Source organism: Theropithecus gelada, chromosome 19 (genome assembly GCF_003255815.1).
Source record: "Theropithecus gelada isolate Dixy chromosome 19, Tgel_1.0, whole genome shotgun sequence".
In the NCBI taxonomy this organism is placed as follows: domain Eukaryota; kingdom Metazoa; phylum Chordata; class Mammalia; order Primates; family Cercopithecidae; genus Theropithecus; species Theropithecus gelada.
In genome coordinates, this window is record NC_037687.1 from 11,654,605 (window position 1) to 11,667,720 (window position 13,116).

The 13,116-nt window shown below is 43.8% G+C and overlaps 1 protein-coding gene across 1 annotated transcript in view; it reads left to right on the forward strand.

Moving 5' to 3' along the window:
* The window catches only part of LOC112611850 (zinc finger protein 136), a 520,810-nt gene that overhangs the window by 266,895 nt on the left and 240,799 nt on the right, over positions 1–13,116 (forward strand). The window lies entirely within an intron of this gene.

The window sequence follows — 13,116 nt, forward strand, 5'->3', positions numbered from 1 at the left end:
TTTTTTTTTTTTTATTTTTTTTTTTTTTTTTTTTTTTTTTTTGTTTTTTTTTTTTTTTTGAGACGGAGTCTCGCTCTGTCGCCAGGGCTGGAGTGCAGTGGCCGGATCTCAGCTCACTGCAAGCTCCGCCTTCCGGGTTCACGCCGTTCTCCTGCCTCAGCCTCCCGAGTAGCTGGGACTACAGGCGCCAGCCACCTCGCCCGGCTAGTTTTTTGTATTTTTTAGTAGAGACGGGGTTTCACGGTGTTCGCCAGGATGGTCGCGATCTCCTGACCTCGTGATCCGCCCGTCTCGGCCTCCCAAAGTGCTGGGATTACAGGCTTGAGCCACCGCGCCCGGCCCAGAAATAACTTTTAATTCTAAACCTTGAAGTCAGCTTGTCATTAAAATAGGTCATAACAAAAAGGTCTAGGTACTGAACTTGTAAGTAAAAATAAATATTAATTAAATACATTATTTCCTTAGAAATATAGTTTCAAAATGCCCTTGTTTTTGTCCTGATCCATCATGGTCACTGAGGAGCATCATGTCTCTCCAATAGTAAAAGACTTGGCCTTGGCTGGGCATGGTGGCTCATGCCTGTAATCCCAGCACTTTGGGAGGCTGAGGTCAGGAGTTCAAGACCATTCTGACCAATATGATCCAACCCCATCTCTACTAAAAATACAAAAATTAGCAAGGCGTGGTGGCATGCTCCTGTAATCCTAGCTCTTCAGGAGGCTGACACAGGAGAACCACATGCATACAGGAGGCAGAGGTTGCAGTGAACTGAGGTCACACTGTTGCACTCCAGGCTGGGCAACAAGAGCAAAACTGTGTCTCAAAAAAACAAAAAAAAAGACTTGGCCTTGTGGTGAGGGGAGGTCATCTGTAGACTCCTGGACCTGTTTTTGCCTTACTTATGCTCTAAAGACTAAAATATTTCCTAAAATGTATGGGCACTGTTTATCAGAAAGTACCTTAGTTAAAACATGAATTCATTTATGCCTTATAAAGCTATGTTTTTTCAAATTGCTTTACTGAGTCATAGGAGGCTAATAAATTTGTATAAATTGTCTAAATACAAGTCTGTCTTTCTCTGGTAATGTGCTGTTGATGCTAACTTGTCAACAGCCTGCTTGTGTCAGCAGTGTAAAGTTAACAGCAACATGGAAAAGTTTCTTTTATATATTATGCAATGGCATAGACCGATTCAGTCACTTCCTTTAAGGTGCCAATGAAGCTGCTCTTCAGAAACACTTATTTAAAACTCCCTAAGATCAAAATCCAGGCACCACAGGATGCAGCATCAATCACTGACCAAACCCTGTCTGTGTGTGGAGGTGACATACCCAGTCCCAGATAATGCATCCACATCAGTGAAGGGTGGAATCATTGATTGTCAGATCACACAAAGTAACTCAGAGCAGGGAAGACAAGGCAGTGAAACCTGACCAGGAATGGTGGCTCACACCTGTAATCCCAGCACTTTGCTAGTCCAAAGCGGGTGGATCACTTGAGGTCAGGAGTTCAAGACAAGCCTGGCCAACATGGTGAAACCCTGTCTCTACTAAAAATACAAAAATTAGCTGGGCATCGTGGTGTGTGCCTGTCATCCCAGCTAATAAGGATGTTGAGGCAGGAGAATGGCTTGAACCCGGAGACAAAGATAACAGTGAACTGAGATCACACCATTGCAGTCTCCAGCCTAGTCGATAGAAAAAAAAAAAAAAAAGAGTTGGGTGCACCTGAATCCAACCCCTGCCTCATCCTTCTCCCTTGAAGGCCAAATACACCCTGATACTTTTCACCAAAGAGTAGAAACAACACAATTCATTTGATCGCAAATGTGACTTTCCACAGGATGCAAGCACAGTGTTGGAATGGCCAATGACAGTGACAATGAAAGTGCAGGGTAAGGGTGATGAACAGGACACACTGGAGAGCCTGACATTGGCCTAGATATAGGGGTGTCTTGATGTTTCACAAAGAGCCCAAGGAGCACCCCAAAGAGGACACTGGAGCACAGTCCCAAAGGATCTTCATATGCTAGGAAGGCCACTAATTTTGGAAGTCAGCGACATTGGTGCCTGTTTGAGTCATGATCCTACACAGAGTGATCACTGAAAGCTCACACCAGGCGGGGTGACTCACACCTGTAATCCCAGCACTTTGGGAGGCCGAGGTGGGTGCATCATCTGAGGTTGGGAGTTCGAGATTAACCAGGCCAACATGGCAAAACTCCATCTCTACTAAAAATACAAAAAGTAACCAGGTATAGTGGCTCATGCCTGTAATCCCAGCCATTTGGGAGACTGAGGCACAAGAATAGCTTAAACTTGCAAGGCGGAGGTTGCAGTGTGCTGAGATCATGACGTTGCACTTCAGCCTGGGTGACAGAGCAAGGCTCTGTCTCCAAAAAAGAAAAAAAGCTCACTTGGTTCTTCCCATGGTGCCCCCACTGCAGGTGTACCAGCTACTCATGTTGACCATGGGAGAAACCCTTTATACTGAGAGAACCTCAGAGCCCTGGAAAGCTAGGGATCCACAGGCAGATGCAGTAGTCAGTGATGCCCTCCACAAGTGACAGTTTTGTCATGGGGCTTTTCCTAGACATTTCTAGTGAAACAAATGTGGGTTTAGGTAAGAAATAACTTAATTCTAGATGTCGAAGTCAGCTTGCCATTAAAATAGGTCATAACAGAAAAGTCTAGGTACTGAACTTGTAAGTAAAAATAAAAATATTAAATAAATACATAAAATGTGCTTGTATATAGGCTTAGAAGAGGTCAGTCAAAAATTCAGGGGCCACTGGGCATGATGGCTCATATCTGTAATCCCAGCACTTTTGGGAGGCTGAGGTGGGCAGATCACTTGAGGTCAGGAGTTCAAGGCCACCCTGGCCAGCATGGTGAATCACCATCTCTATGAAAAATAAAAATTAGCTGGGCATGGTGGCACACACCTGTAACACCAACTACTCCAGAGACTGAGGCTTGAGAATCACTTGAACCAGGGAGGCAGAAGTTGCAGTGAGCCAAGATCATGGTACTGCACTCCAGCCTGGGCTACAGAACAAGACTGTCTCAAAAAAAGAAAAAAGTTCAGGGACCTGGAGGAAGGAGAGAAACTGAAGCATGCTTTGGTTAATAGATGTTTCATTTTGACTGATCACTAAAGAGAAAACTATTCAACTAATGGTTTGTGAGGTAAATACTGGAATTTCTAGTCTGTGTCTGGTTTGTCATAGGTAACAAACGTGACATCATCTAAGTCATAATGGGAAGGGTGTTTCTTTTTTTTTTTTTTTTTGAGACGGAGTCTGGCTCTGTTGCCCAGACTGGAGTGCAGTGGCCGGATCTCAGCTCACTGCAAGCCCCGCCTCCTGGGTTCACACCATTCTCCTGCCTCAGCCTCCCAAGTAGCTGGGAGTACAGGCGCCCGCCACCTCGCCCGGCTAATTTTTTTTGTATTTTTTTGGTAGAGACGGGGTTTCACCGTGTTAGTCAGGGTGGTCTCGATCTCCTGACCTCATGATCCGCCCGTCTCGGCCTCCCAAAGTGCTGGGATTACAGGCTTGAGCCACTGCGCCCGGCCCGGAAGGGTGTTTCATTGGAGTAAGGTGCTCTTGCACAACACAAAGGATGGGGAATTTCATGAATCACAGCCATTTTCAGGATGACCCACCCACCCCCATATCCTTTCCACATCCCTTACTCTTTTTCTATCCATGTCTTTGATTGGACTGGTCCTGAGTGGTATCCTTCATAGTAAGTGGGTAAATGTAAGAGAACTATAGGTAGTTCTATCAAATTATGGAACTTTAGGAAGGTGTTGTACAGGACCCAGGTCTAGATGCAGTTGCTGAGAAGTACAGGTGGCCACTGGGGCTTTGACTTGCCTCTGTCGAGTGGGGCTGTGTTGGGTGAGCCAGGACCTCGTGGGGTCTCTGCTAACTCTGGGTGGTTTCTAAATTGAATGGTTACATAACTGCTTAGTGCTGGAGAATTGGTTGGTGTTCAGCAAGCACCACACATTTGGTGTCAGACAAAAAGACAACATAGGTCAGAACCTTCCACTGACTCAGTAAGTGCGTGGTCTTTGGTGGGCATTGAGACCCTGGTGGAAGGACTGTGTGTCCACACTGTGGGGAGGGGACAGCAGGGTGTGTGTGGAAGTCCCAGAAGTAATTTTCTGGCTGCTCACATTTCCCTCACACACTACCTAGGAGTGGGCCAGCCTGGCCTCTGTCTCCACGGTCCAAGTGGTTCCTAAACTTGAAAATGTGTAACTATTGGAGTGTGGGTTTCCTTATGAGCTGTGGGTGAGGCAGGCTGCCTACCTGAGTTGCCTCCTTTTTGGTTTTTTATAGAATCTTGCTGCCATGGAATTGCTCTTTTTCCATGCATTTGAGAATTTATTTGTTTGTTTGTGTATTTTTCAGACAGAATCTCACTCTATGGCCAAGGCTGGATCAGTGGCACAATCTTGGCTCACTGCAACCTCTGCCTCCCAGGTTGAAGAGATTCTCCTGGCTCAGCCTCCTGGGTAGCCGGGACTACTGGCACATGTCACCACACCCTGCTTTTTTTTTTTTTTTTGTATTTTTAGTTACGACCAGTTTTCACCATGTTGACCAGACTGGTCTCAAAGTACTGACCTCAAGTAATCCACCTGCCTCAGCCTCCCAAAGTTCTGGGATTACAGGCGTGAGCCACTGCACCTGGCCACATATAAGAATTTTATTCTGTGATTTGGGTGTTAGGATTTTAATTAGCTGGTTGGAACCTTAGTGAACGGTTTGATAATGTTTGAAGAAGGAAATCGAGTTCTTCAAATAAGCTGTTTTATGCAGAGTCAAAATAATAACAATGTGAATACTCAGAGACATACCACCCCAAAAAATAAATAGGCCTTGGGCAGTTCTGGTGTGTTTCCTTGGTTTCACTTATTTATTTATTTATTTATTTATTTTTTGAGACGGAGTCTCGCTCTGTCACCCAGGCTGGAGTGCAGTGGCTGGATCTCAGCTCACTGCAAGCTCCGCCTCCCGAGTTCACGCCATTCTCCTGCCTCAGCCTCCTGAGTATCTGGGACTACAGGTGCCCACCACCGCTCCCAGCTAATTTTTTGAAGTTTTTAGTAGAGACGGGGTTTCACCGTGTTAACCAGGATGGTCTCGATCTCCTGACCTCGTGATCCGCCTGCCTTGGCTTCCCAAAGTGCGGGGATTATAGGCGTGAGCCACCATGCCCGCTGGTTTCACTTATTTTTGATACGCAAAGGTGATCAAAGTTTTGACTCTTTTTATTGTTCTTTGTAGCTTTGTCATCTCTTTGTCACAAAGCAGAATTTTGCCACTTTTGAATTTTTAGTAACATAATATTACCATTAATACACCATTAATATTATGCTGAGAGGGTGTATTTCTGGGTTTTTTTTGCTTGAGCCTGTTGCAAACTTGCTGCTCTGTGAAGTTGTGGGTCACATAATTGACTCGCTCATTCCACTACTTAATGGCACTTGAGTTGGTTCAAGTCTATCTTTTGGTTTTTTTTTTTTTTTTAAGATGGAGTCTTGCTCTGTTGCCCAGGCTGGAGTGCAGTGGCGGTATATTGGCTTACTGCAACCTTTGTCTACTGGGCTCAAGCAATTCTCCTACCTCAGCCTCCTGAGTAGCTGGGATTACAGGCGCCCGCAACCACACCCACTTAATTTTTGTATTTTTAGTAGAGACGGTTTCACCACGTTGTCCAGGCTGGTCTCGAACTCCTGACCTCAGGTGATCCACCTGCCTCAGCCTCCCAAAGTGCTGAGATTACAGGCATGAGCTACTATGCCCAGCCTATCTTTTGATCTTATTGACGATGCTCTTCTTGTTTTTGTCTTGTTTTGTAAACAATCTGCAATTTTCACAAGTTATAGTTTGGGAGTCTGGTTTAATAACTATATTTCCTATGACTAACATATAAGGGNTTTTTTTTTTTTTTTTTTTTTTTTTTGAGACGGAGTCTGGCTCTGTCTCCCAGGCTGGATGGAGTGCAGTGGCGCGATCTCGGCTCACTGCAAGCTCTGCCTCCCGGGTTCACGCCATTCTCCTGCCTCAGCCTCCCGAGTAGCTGGGGCCACAGGCGCCCGCCACCTCGCCCGGCTAGTTTTTTGTATTTTTTAGTAGAGACGGGGTTTCACCGTGTTCGCCAGGATGGTCTCGATCTCCTGACCTCGTGATCCGCCCGTCTCGGCCTCCCAAAGTGCTGGGATTACAGGCTTGAGCCACCGCGCCCGGCCTACAACTTTGTAAAGGAACTGTTAGACTGGAATTTAGGTTGATAGAGTAAAATGGCTTACAATCTCTTGTTTCTATAATTTGATTTCCAGACCAAATTCTAAGGCGGTATGAAGCTACAGTAAGCCTCCATAATTCTGGATGTTCAGGACCAAAAGCAGGACTTATTATTTTTGGTCTTGGAGTAGAGATTCCCTTTTCTCCCCATATCCAAGGGTAGAAAGACTGTAATTTTTTGTGCTTATGTTCGTCTAAACTTTCTGTTAAGTCACTATCAACAGTTGGACTCAGGCCGGGCGCGGTGGCTCAAGCCTGTAATCCCAGCACTTTGGGAGGCTGAGACAGGCGGATCACGAGGTCAGGAGATCGAGACCATCCTGGCTAACATGGTGAAACCCCGTCTCTACTAAAAAATACAAAAAACTAGCCGGGCGAGGTGGCGGATGCCTGTAGTCCCAGCTACTCGGGAGGCTGAGGCAGGAGAATGGCGTGAACCCGGGAGGCGGAGCTTGCAGTGAGCTGAGATCCGGCCACTGCACTCCAGGCTGGGTGACAGAGCGAGACTCCTTCTCAAAAAAAAAAAAAATTAAAAAAAACAGTTGGACTCACTAGTGCACTGGGACCAAATTGAGTTTGTCCTGTGCAATTGTGGTGGAATTGACCTCGAGGTGCCCAATCTATAACAGTTCCGAATGTATTGTTCTGTAATATCACTGCACTATCGGCCACACATTCTTCCCAAACTAAATCTTTTGATTCTTTGGAAATCTCCTTGGGGCAAGGTTTCCCTTTTGGCCTAAATTTTAATGATCTTTGATAAGAAAAGTCTTGTAAATAGTTTACCTGTGGTTTGAGTGACATTCCGCTTACCATGTGATAAGTAAATTTGCTGGTGGGACTGAGAGTCGGTACTTCTACTAACCAATTTTGAATAGCAGGCATTAAACATCCTGGTGCTCTCCCTAGGCAAATAGGAGGATAATGATACCCGATGGAAATATTTATCATCATTCCTTCCTCCGGTTTGGCAGGGCAACGATCATCTGTGGGACCAGGTACCCACACTCTATTATTAACATATACTTCAATAGGATTATCCATCCACGTGACTGCCTGAATTAAGGGCGGGAAAGGCACATAGGCCCAGTAGGTATAATCAGCTGCAGCTGCTCCTGCAGGCATGGGGAGACTTACCACCGTTGATACAATCATTAAAGCTGCAAGCAGCATTTTTTCTGGGGTTTGTGTCACCTTTGTGCTAGCTAGGCTTCTTCCAGCTAACAGTGTCAGCTTCTTTAACCGTGCCCAGGTTGGCAGCTCCGCCTTCTTGGTGCGTGGTGACTTCATCTGTTCTTCTGATATCATCACTTGGTTCATCATGTGAGTCAATGGTGCTCGATTGCAGTGTTTCCATCTCCGTGGAGGCGCTTTTCTTTGCATCTCCGATGGGTTCATTGTAGAACTTCAAATGTCTAGTGGGTATCCAAACAGGAAGCTGATTTTCTCCTGGTGAAACACAAGCAAAACCTCTTCCCCAGGTTATCACCTTCCCTGTTTCCCATGTCTTATTTTTGTTGTCTTTCCACCAATCAGTTTTCCTTCATGTGGACTGTTCTTTTTACCAGTAAGATGTTGTTCTGCAGAAGTAGTAGTCTGATTGCTATAAATGTTTAAAAAATTTAAAGTATAGAGTGCTAGATTAAGCTGCATCTGAGGAGTGGTACACTCCTTACTGTCTCCCCCTTCTTTTTGTTTAACTAACTGAGTTTTGAGTGTTCTATTAGTTCTTTCAACTATGGCCTGTCCTTGGGAATTATAAGGAATTCCTGTTGTATGTGTAATTTTCCACTGATTTAAGAATTTTTGGAAAGCTTTACTACAATAACCTGGTCCATTGTGAGTTTTAATTTTTTCTGGAACTCCCATTACAGCAAAACAAGATAATTAATGTTTTTTAACATGGGAAGTACTTTCTCCTGTCTGGCATGTTGCCCATATGAAATGTGAATAAGTATCAACTGTTACATGAACATATGATAATTTTCCAAATGAAGGTACATGGGTAACATCCATTTGCCATAATGCATTAGGACACAGACCTCTGGGATTAACTCCTGCCTCTTGAGCAGGCAGGTGTAGGACTTGACACTGGGTGCAATGTTTTACAATATCTTTTGCCTATTTCCATGTGACATTAAATTTGTTTTTTAACCCTGCTGCATTTACATGAGTGAAAGCATGAAGTTCTCGTGCTTTTATGAATGCAGAGGATACCAGTAAGTCAGCTTGTTCATTTGCTTTAGTTAAAGGTCCTGGTAAATTAGTGTGTGCTCGAATATGAGTAATATAAAATGGAAAATTCCTTTTTCTTACAATTTGTTGTAATAAATTGAACAGCTGGTTTAACTGATCATCCATGCTATATTTAATTAGAGCTGTTTCAACATCCCTTGTAGCCTGTACTACATATGCAGAAGCTGATATAATATTAACAGGTTGATTAAAATCTTGTAACACTGTAATGACTGCAACCAACTCTGCCCTTTGAGCCGATTGATATTGAGTTTTGATTACTCGCTCTTTTGGCCCTGTGTAAGCCGCTTTTCCATTGCTGGAACCATCAGTAAATACTGTCAGAGCATTTTCTAAAGGTTCATGTCTGGTAATTTTAGGCAAAATCCAAGTAGTCAATTTTAAAAAGTGGAAGATTTTTGTTTTTGGGTAATGATTATGAATAATTCCCACAAAATCAGCAGGACCAATCTGCCATGCACCAGAATTGATAAAGGCTTGTCTAACTTGTTCCTTGGTTAAAGGAACAACTATTTTGTCTGGGTCATTACCACACAATTTTATTATTCGTAATCTTGTCTGACCAATTAATGTAGCTATGTGATCCAAGTACAATGTAAAAGTCTTAATTGTACTGTGAGGAAGGAATGACCACTCCACAAGATCAGTGTTTTGAATAATGACGCCTGTTGGAGAATGTGCAGTGGCAAAAATCAAAAGTTGGAGTGGGGCTAAGGGATCTATTCTACTTATTTGCACTGACTGAATTTTTTCTTCTACTAATTTAATTTCTTTTGTTGCCTCTGGGGTTAATATTCTTTTACTATTTAAGTCTGGATCTCCTCTTAGGATAGAGAACAAATTTGACATGGCATAAGTAGGAATGCCTAGCGCTGGCCGAATCCAATTAATAACACCTAACAATCTCTGAAAGTCATTTAATGTTTTTAATGTGTCTTTTCTTATTTCTATTTTTTGTGGCTTAATTTTTCTATTTTCTATCTGCATCCCTAAATAATGAAAAGGAGCAGAGGTTTGGATCTTATCAGATGCTATTGTTAGTCCTGCGTTGGCAACCTCTGCTTGCAGAAATGTGTAACAGTCAATTCATTTGTCTCTTGTTTCTGCAGCACATAAAATATCATCAATATAGTGAATGATATAACAATCGGAAAATTTGTCTCTAACTGGTTGAAGGACTTGACCTATGAAAGTTTGACAAATAGTTGGACTTTTTCTTTTTTTTTTTTGAGACGGAGTCTTGCTCTGTCACCCAGGCTGGAGTGCAGTGGCCGGATCTCAGCTCACTGCAAGCTCCGCCTCCCGGGTTTACGTCATTCTCCTGCCTCAGCCTCCCGAGTAGCTGGGACTACAGGCGCCCGCCACCTCGCCTGGCTAGTTTTTTGTATTTTTTTAGCAGAGATGGGGTTTCACCGTGTTAGCCAGGATGGTCTCGATCTCCTGACCTCGTGATCCGCCCATCTCGGCCTCCCAAAGTGCTGGGATTACAGGCTTGAGCCACCGCGCCCAGCCAATAGTTGGACTATTAAGCATTCCCTGAGGTAGCACTTTCCACTGAAACCTGGTGGCTGGTTCTTTATTATTTATGGCTAGTATAGTAAAGGCAAATTTTTCACAATCTTGCTCTGCCAGAGGAATGGTAAAAAAGCAGTCCTTTAGATCAATTATAATTAAAGGCCAGTCTTTTGGGATCATGGCTGGAGAGGGCAGTCCGGGTTGAAGAGGCCCCATGGGTTGAATTATGGCATTTAGGGACTCTTAAGTCCATTAACATATGCCATTTGCCTGATTTTTTCTGAATTACAAATACAGGAGAATTCCAGGGTGAGAATGAAGGCTCAATGTGTCCCTTTTCTAATTGTTCCTTTGCTAATAAATATAAAGCCTCCAGTTTTTGTTTCAGTAGCGGCCACTGATTTACCCATACCAGTTTTTCTGTTTTCCAAGTTAATGGAATGGGTTTAGGAGGCTCTACAATGGCCGCCCCTAAAAAGGATACACTATTCCTTTTCTTTCTTGATTTTTCTCAGTCTCAATTGGGACTTTAATGCCATTTTCATTTCTTCCTAGTCCCTTTCCTGGTATATATCCCATCTTAGTCATGATTTTTTGACTCGTGGGGCTGTATAATGGAGCGGGCATAATGATTTCCGCACCCCATTGTTGTAATAAATCTCGACCCCATAGATTAACAGGAACTGAAGTAATCATTGGCTGAACAGTACTTTCTTGATTATCTGGCCCTAAACAATGTAAAATCATTGTACTTTCATACACTTCTGAAGCTGTGCCTATGCCAACAAGTCTTGTAACAGCCTTTTGTTTAGGCCAATTTTTTGGCCACTGGTTTAAAGCAATGACAGAGATATCTGCTCCAGTGTCTACCAACACTTCAAACTGTTTTCCTTGAATAATGGCCTTACACACAGGTTTGCTCTCAGAGACCTGACTTACCCAATATGCAGCCTTTCCTGCCGGATCAGTGCTTCTGAACCCTCCTGTTCTTTTTATCTCACTGCTTCCAACTTTAATATAAGGTAGGAGTAATAATTGGGCAATCCTGTCTCCTGGACTGTCACTCCAAGGAATTGAGGAACTAATAACCAATTGAATTTCGCCTTTATAGTCTGAATCAACCACACCAGTATGAATTTGAACTCCCTTTAGATTTAAACTTGATATTCCTAAGATTAGTCCTACAGTCCCCTCAGGCAATGGGCCATATACCCCTGTGGGGATTTTTCGTGGAGGCTCCCCTGGAAGCAGAGAGACTGCTTGTATGGTGCATAAATCTACTGCTGCACTGCCGCTTGTGGCGGGGGATAACTGCTGTATTGTGGTAACTGGCTTATTCCCTGAGACACTTGTGACAGTGGGGGTTGTTGTTCCTGAAAACCCTGAGGAACAAAGGGCTGAATTTGGAATGCCCCAGTTTGTTGCGGGGCCTGAGGCTGGCCCTTCCTCTCGTTTCCCGACAGTGGTTGCCCATTTTTATCAAATTTAGAACGACATTGATTACCCCAATGTTTTCCCTTTTTACATCTTGGACATAGGCCAGGTGGCTCTTTATCTGTTCTTGTAGTAGCTTGAGTAGTTACATTTTGTTTATTTGAGACTAGGCAATTCTTTTTTAGATGACCAATTTGACCACAGTTATAACATTTTCCCCCAAATGTTCTAATTTGTCCTCCTAAAGCAACTCCTGTGATTGCTTGAGCCATAAGCATAGCTTTATGCATAGCTCCTCCAATTCCATCGCAGGCTTTAATGTACTCTGGGATTACATCTGATCCTGCCAGGACCCTTCCTTTTAATGGCTTAATGGCTGATTGGCAGTCAGGATTGGCGTTTTCATATGCCATCAACTCCACTATGACCTTACAGGCATTCTCATCAGTAATTGACTTTTGAGCAGCATCTTGAAGTCTTGCTACAAAATCAGGGTAGGGCTCTTTAGAGCCTTGTCTTACTGTATTAAAGGAGGGGCAGGCACTTCCTGGGTCTTGGATTTTCTCCCAGGCCCTAAGGCAGATAGCCCTAATTTGCTCAGTGGCCTCATTTGGCATTATTACTCATTGGTTAACAGTGCTCCAATTCTGACCTATTCCCAATAGTTGATCTGCATCTATGTTAATAGGAGGATTGGCAGTCCTATTTCTTCGGACCTGTACTTGTGCCCCATCAATCCACCAAGTCTTAAATTGTAAAAGTTGAGAGGGTGAGAGTGAGGATTTTGCCAGAATCTCCCAATCATAAGGAACGAGTCTATGTCCGTGAGCAATGGAATCTAATAATGTTCTCATGTAAGGAGAGTTGGGTCCATACTGTTTTACTCCCTCTTTCATTTCTTTTAGCATGTTTATAGAAAAAGACTTATATCTGGCTTCAGCTACGGGAGGCTCTCCCTCTTGGGCCCCTTCTCCAGGTGGTCTTGCTTCTAATATTACTGGGAATTGTCACGCCTCAATATCTCCTTGTTTTCTTGCCTTATCAATAATTTTATGTAATGCACTACCCTGTGTACTAGGCGGCGCTGTAGGATTAAGTCTTACGGTAGGCGGCTGAGGATATGGTGCCCTGCCCTGTGGTGCTGGAAATGTTCCTGGCTGTCCAGACCGATTTTCTGGGGGCTGCCAATACTGCAGTTCGGCTGGCGGCCAGTATTGATAGGCTACTGGCGGCTGGGTCTTATTTTCTACCGGCTGATATTGTGGACACTGTATTTGGATTGGCATTGCCATGCCAGAGACTCTATCTTTTTCTATTTGATCTTCTTTTGGAGTTTGTACTTGTTTAACCTACATTTGAGGTTGTAAAGTTACAGGCATCTGAGGTGCTGTAAGAGGAGTTGGCCATCGTGGTTTAGACTCTGATGGCTCTGCTAATTCTGGACCTTTTTCCTCTAATTTTAACGTTTCAGGATATATCACCTCCTGTAGTTGATTATCATCAACATTTTGCGTTGACCGAGCCGTTACCGGCTCTGCTACACATTTACAGTGTGAACTTTCCTTTCCTTTCCGGGATTCTATCCCTGC